This window comes from Cryptomeria japonica, chromosome 8 (assembly GCF_030272615.1).
Source record: "Cryptomeria japonica chromosome 8, Sugi_1.0, whole genome shotgun sequence".
Taxonomy (NCBI): domain Eukaryota; kingdom Viridiplantae; phylum Streptophyta; class Pinopsida; order Cupressales; family Cupressaceae; genus Cryptomeria; species Cryptomeria japonica.
Genome location: NC_081412.1, coordinates 154,175,427 through 154,182,702, shown reverse-complemented (window position 1 = coordinate 154,182,702; position 7,276 = coordinate 154,175,427). Strand labels below are relative to the sequence as shown.

Sequence of the window (7,276 nt, the reverse complement as noted above, 5' to 3'; positions counted from 1 at the left end):
TGTGGATTGACCCATGCTATAAATTGTTATTCTATTTAGATTCACTTTTCAATTAGTTCAAATGTTTTCATTGATATATGGCCTCCCATGATGAGTAATAAAGGTATCATTCCTCACATCCATGCATTATATGAAGGGTTAAAATATATTATTTACTAGTAACAACAAATTGGTTAAAATTTGATAGTTAAATTTTTATAATGAATTAAAGTGTTTACATACTTTATATTTGATACTCAAATATATAGTCAACTTAGAGATAAATTAAATGATGATTCATAATAAATATGGATTTGTAAAATATTTCAAAGTTAAAAAAAATAAAGAATTTTTCTCTTTATTTTCAAATTCATTTGCAATACATGTCTTGAATATTGGTACTAGAGCTACAATAAAATATTATTTTCTGCACTTTTTTAATCCTTCAAATTTTCTTATTTGAATGTGAAAAGTAAAAACTAATAGTAATTTGGAGATAAAAAAGTGCAAAAGCTCTTGACTTGATAAGAGCATTTGGAGGTGAAGAAATATTCCATCACATACAGGATGCAAGTCACCATGGAAGAAAAAAATAAAATGAACATTTGTATTGATGCTTTACTAAAAATTTAGAGTAAAATAAAATTAAAACCCTTTAGAATTTTATAGTATACTATAATATAATTGTAATACTACAACACAAGATAATACTTCTAGTTTTATCCTTAGAGAGTTCTTTTGTTTCATATAATTTTAACATGATCAAATCTATGAATTCACAGGTGGTAATGACATGACTCATTATTAGGCTGGTCATGACTTATACACTATAGAAGTAGTTGTCATGATAGCATGTTACAACAATCCATTTATGTATTGAACACATTTAGGATTTAGATTTTGGCATATAAATTGACATGGGTTCGCATAAACACAGTGTTCCACAGGGACACATCCCCCCTGAAAATGTAGTTGTTTCTGAGATGAGGATGTCTCCGAGATGCGAGGACTCCTAGAGAATGTCCCTCCTCTATCCCTCCATTGCCACCAAGTTTCCTCTGTCATCTTCGAGATTTTTCCTCACCAGGGGGATGTTTCCCAGAAGTTTCTTGTGTTAGAAATGCCAAAGGGGACTCCCAAACATCCTCGATACTCCCAAACATCCCTCAACCTTATAGGGGACTTGCAAATTTTTAATACTGATTGGTATGGTTGAGTCTATTTCAGGTTGTTTGGCATTGTTTTGGGGTGAACATGGTTTCATAGAGTGAGTTTTAGGAGGCTTTGAGGGGTTTTTTGGACCTACAATGGTGATGTTTCGGACCTACAACATATTTTCCAGTTGTATCAAACCTACATTGTTGTATACAGTAATTTAAACCAAAATGTGTGTTTCAAACCGATAGTGATTACTTCAGCTACCTTTTCAAGGTATTTTCATATATTGTTTTCTATTGGATGCTAGTTTCATGCAATTTGGGCAATCTAGAAAGTGTCTTTTCAATGTGTTGCCTTGTACCAACATTTGTATTAGCTTGTAATTGTTATCAATACTAAATAGAAAAGATAAGAATTGTTTTAGTTTGCATGGTTCTTATGCTTGTTAAAAAATAAAAGATCATCTAGAGTGGTCATTACACATATAAAGATGTTTTTCATGACGAAAAAATTGAAATAGATTTATGCTAATATTTCTATACCTTGAGCTGAAATGATAGGGGTAAGTTAATTAACAATTTTACTATCTTTAGGGTTAGATCCTTTTAAGATACTCCAACACAATCTTTCTAGTTTATGCTTATTACTTATTGCTCAAAGTTTGTTGCAATCATCGCAATGTGTTTACTTATTCCTTATACATTATACATATTTTTAAAACTAAACTTTCAAGTACTAAATGTAATATGTCTACATCGCTCCCCCACCTATGTCTCCCTGACATTTCCAAAATTAGGCCCCAAGTACCCCCATCCTCAAAACACATTTCCCCGTCCCCAAGGAAACATCCCCAAACCTCGTGGAACTATGCATAAAAGAGAATTGCAAAATACCCATAACCCCCCCAAAACAAATTGTGTTATTTTCCCTGAAAAATGATAGATTTGGAGCTTTCAATGAGGTTGGATCGTGCAAGGCCTTTCTTGAGAGAACAATGTGATCAGATTGATCCATTACTGCCCAAATTTAGGTCTATACTACTAGAAGTAAGAGCCTCAAAGTGTTGGCACACGCATGGCAATTTATTTGAGCATCCCATGGATGTTTATAAGATTCTGAAGCTATGGAATGCTCCTGATCCTATTGACAGGTGTGGTCTATTCCATTCTATTTATTCCAATTCTTATGTTAATCTTGCAATTTTTCAGCCTAATGTTGTTAGGCAAAAAGTGAAAGACCTTATTGGAGATGAAGCAGAAGAGCTTGACAATCTATTATTTCGATTTTCAGATGAGGAATTAATTTTTGCACTGAAGGAATCAACAAAAACAATGCAGAGGATCTAAAGCTGCAGAAACTGGAATTGGAGGAAAGAAATGGGAATCAGATTGATAAATTCCATGACAAATATGAGATCTCAGGACTCAAATGGAGGACCGATTGGATGGGATTTTTCTTCCTATATGGAGAAAAAAAAATCATAAAATATTGCCCCTTGAGGGAATTGCACTGAAACATATTAGAATAGGGGAGGATATTCAATTGCCCAGGAGATTCATTGCAATCTTTTTATTCATAACCATGGCAGATTTTATAGACCAATTGTTTAGTTTCTAGGATAATTTGTTTGATAGCTGTATACACCTAAAAATGGTCTAAAGATAATTAATTGAATAAGAAATTATTTAATTAATCTCCCTTCCCAATTTAATTCAAATCATTAGCACTTTGATTAAATCCCTTTCATCTACTTATTAATAAATCTAAGGATTTATTTAATAGGTTCATCTCAATAGTCCCCTTTGTTTAATTAATCCAGATTAATTAATACTCCCCCCATTTAATTCATTCCTTCTAATCCCCTAATTAATTAAAACAAATCAATTTATGAGTTGTTGAAAGTTAATTAGCCTTTTCCTATTATTTGAATTTTTAAATTCAAATTACCCACATGTCTCCTAACTTCTAACCACCTAACCTAACCCATTCCACCTAATCTTGGGTTTAACTAACCCTATCCTATCTTGCACATCCTAACCTCCTTATCCTAACCTCTGATGGTGTGGATATTCTCCCCTTGAGACACATGGCACTTATGCCATGTGTCTCCTCCCTTGGACACTTGCCCTCTTATGAGAAAGGCTCTTTGACACTTGTCACCATAGAGATGACAAGTGTCTCTCCCTCTAACCTCTTCTCCAACCTCCTCCAATTTCACCCTTGATATCTTCAAACTTAATCTTGACTATTGATTCCTGCCACCTCACCCCTGGCCTTGGAAATCCTATAAATATCCCCCATTTTGGAGCACAAAGGATCCCATCTCATATCAGTTTAGGCATTGTTACTAGAGGCATATCCATTTTAGTATATCATTTAAGCATTATTATTATAGGCAATTGCATCTTAGATCTAGCTTAATTTGATCATATTATAGCATAATTGTTGAATCATGTAGCTTAATCAATCTCTTTTCTAGCTTAATTGCATCATCATCATAGCTTAATCATGCATATCATTAGCTTAATTAGCCTCTTGGATCAATCTAGCATAATCAATCTCATCTAGCTTGCATATCATATCATTTTAAATTCTCTGTCTAGGTGTAGTCAAGTCACTGGGATTACTTATCCAAATCTGAGAGCAAATCCATACTCGCATCTCTTAGGAGGAGATAGGTCACTTTGTCATGGTTTATCTTTCATTTGATTTCAATTTTCTAACCATGCTTGTAATGATCTATTGAGTGTTTGTGTTGCAGTTGCAGGTACCCTACTTCACGCACGCGACAAGAACAGTAATGGGAAGCTTGAGTGGTCAGGAAACAATTGGACTACTCTGTGGGCAGGAGATGGCAAGCTAGATCTATGGATGAATTCTATTTCCAGAATGGATGCTCTTTATCATTTAATTGTAAGGGAGGATAACCTCTTAAAAAAGAGAAGAGAAAAGAAAGAAGGGAAAGGTCAATGGACAGAAGCTTAACAATAGGGGTTTTCAAAAAATAGAGCTTGTGATCCTCACTATGTTTGATCACTACAGGGTTGTGTTATCTCCAACAAATCATATCACTCACTCTACAAGAAAATTGTATTGGGAATCTGTTTGTATGGCTCCTATAGAAAAATCCCATGAAAAAGATCAACTACTACTTGCAAAATCTTGTAAGCTTAACCCCTTGTAGGAGAACCCCATGTTGTTTGGGCTCCCACATCTTTCCCAAGGAAAGTATGAGGAGGCAAAGGAGGCATAGAGTCCATTAAATCTCATGTTAGAGTAGGGTACACATCAAGACAAGTGGTATATCATTGGAAGGTTGGGTTTCATGGACAAGAGTGTTGGTCTTCTTGTGCATAGCTTTTGAATTCAATTGTGTGACTTTATTTCCTTGATGTTTCAAATCAAACTCTATGATCCATCATCATTCTTTTCTCTTATCTTGCTCTCTTCTTCCTGATGATGAATCATGGAGTTTGATCTAGAATTTCAAGGAAATAAACTCACTTTTCAACATTTTGGATCAAAATCCGTGATCCATCATCAATGATAGATCATGGAGTTTGATCTGAAAATTTGAGGAAATAATCTCACACAGTTGATTCCAAAAGCTATGCACAATAACATCATGGACTATGAAAATCAAATGTCTAAAAAAGTGAATGCAAAGGAAAAGTCCTTTCCTCAGAGTGCCTGGGGAATTGTCAATTTGAATCTTGTAAGCTAAAAGTTAGTTTCAGTTTCTCAGAGTCTTGTTGGTTTGGCTAGACTCAATATCTATTGTTGTTATTATGAATTGCAATTTCATTTTGATGTTTTATGTTTTGTATTGATGCCTTTGGTTGAAGAGCATACTAAGTATATGTAGGGTTCTACTACTCTATGAGGATGCCATCTTTGCTCCACTTAACATATGCAAAATCTTTATATTTGTATTGTAGGAGCTCAAAATGTATGTAACCATGCCACTGCACAATTTGATTTTCTGAATTGAAAGTACAATGAATTTTACTTTTCTATTAATGATTGTTTCAGTTTTCATTATACAACAAGTGTGAGGATTGTTGAGAAAATTTTGTTGTATTGTTCAATTTAAGATTTGTTAAGACAAAGTTCTGCTCAAAATTAAGACTTAAAACTTGGTTGGTAAAATTGAATATTCAACTTGTTCCTATTGGTTTAGAGTTTTAAATTTTGCATCTAGTTTTGATTTACTGGCTTTGATCATCCATGACATGTAACTTATTTGTTTGCTTGTTTGACCTTAGAATTTTTAGGCTAGATAATGGTGTTATGATATTCCTTTCTTAAAAGAAGATAAAGATTATTAAAAGAAGATCTATATTACTAATTAAAGGTAGATTATGACAATATCAAGGTTGCTATGAATTTATTGTCAATAAACTATACAAAGTATATTTGGATTTTGATTAGATGTTATTGTGAAGACCCAGTGTACATAAGAACTCCATTTTAAATTATGTTGCGTTTAAATCATAACTATTAAAACTAGCACTTGCATTCATAGAAGGTTTAAGATGCATACTAATGTAAGACTAAAAATATTTTTTTATTTATAAAATTAGTTACCAATATCCTACATTTTGTTTTTAGCTATCAAATATCAAAGGAAGTGTGCACAAAATATGAAATGTGTTAGTAAACCCTTACTAGGCAGATGGAAAAATTATTCTAATATCATCTATTTGGTAATCAATTTAAATATACTAACATCCAAGAGAGAAGAAAAAAATAACCTGAAAGACAACATAAAAACAAAGGTTAGACATACCAAAGATGAACTAATGTTTTCAAAGAAAAAATATCCTTTCTATACATCTTACACAATTATTTGTAACATTTGCAACTATTATCACCCACACTGGTAGCTTAGAGAATGGTAGACATTAATCCTGCGTGATGGATAAGGTGTGTTAGACATTAATCTCACGTGATGGAGATTTTGAAATCTCAGACCCTACCACAGTCTCTCGTCTACTCCCCTAGATGCTCCTCTATTGTTGTTGATCTCCTGGTCGGCATGGATGGAGCTATTGTCGATGGTCCCTCTTAGGCATCGATGGCCATTGGGGTCCCCACACAGACTCTGGTTGATTTTCTGACAGGGTCCCTTGCACAAACTCTGCTCAATTTTCTGGCAAGGTCCCCCCTTCATCTTCATGTAGAGGGGATGGAAGAGGGTTTATCCTTATCTCCTACAACATCTTTTTTAATGCAAACAAGGAGTCTGGATGGGAAATAAAGAACAATGTGAAGGTTTTCATAGAGAACAATGTTATCTGCAGATTCAAGGGTATCTGGCCCAGCCTCCCAAATTTGCATAAATGGATTTCCCACCACTAGAATCCCCTCATTTCTGGTACAGTTCACATGTACCCTATGGCTAAAGGTTTTTTTGTTTCTAAATTTAACACTAGTACATTCGGAGCTAATTTTCGACGGTCGATTGTCGGATTTGTGACTAATTTTCGTCGAAGTACTGACAAAAGTAGCCGTCGAAAACTCTTCGTTGGATTTGTCGACAATGCCCTAACCGTCAGAAATACAAAAATCCCATGGACTTTGCCGATCATGGGCATGATTGCTCTTCCGGTCAAAAAATTCATTGGACATGCAGCATCCTCGTCGGATGCTTCAATAGATTTCATCGCAAAGCCGATGGCGATTTGGAACTTCGCACTGACGGTGATGTTGTTTGTCTGACGCTTGTGTGGTCAGTCCATTCGGAGGCATCGACGACCGTCTGACTACAAAGTGTCATCGTACGTACAGAATCCTCATCAGATGTTTGTGTGGCTTGAGTCGGAAGTGCGACGAATCCAGAACATTTCACCGACGAGAACGTTGTATGTCCACCGATTTCATCATCGGTGGAAAGCTTGGTATTCATCATAATTCTGACGATGATAATATTTTTATCAAAAAAAAATTATTATTATCCAGTCATTGATATGTATAGCGAATGATATTCTATCCCCACCACCTACCAGTAGGGGGCATAGGTTTGAGGCTAATATGAGGCGCATGGTTTCAAGCTAATATGATCAGGCACACCATGGTTGTGATGGTCCAACTCCCTAGTCTCACTCTACAATTAAGCTCATGCCATATCTAAATGAAA

At 34.8% G+C, this 7,276-nt stretch overlaps 1 pseudogene; it reads left to right on the top strand.

Moving 5' to 3' along the window:
- Positions 1 to 2,072: 2,072 nt before the first annotated feature.
- LOC131857559 (uncharacterized) lies at positions 2,073 to 6,858 on the top strand (annotated as a pseudogene).
- Positions 6,859 to 7,276: the final 418 nt, after the last annotated feature.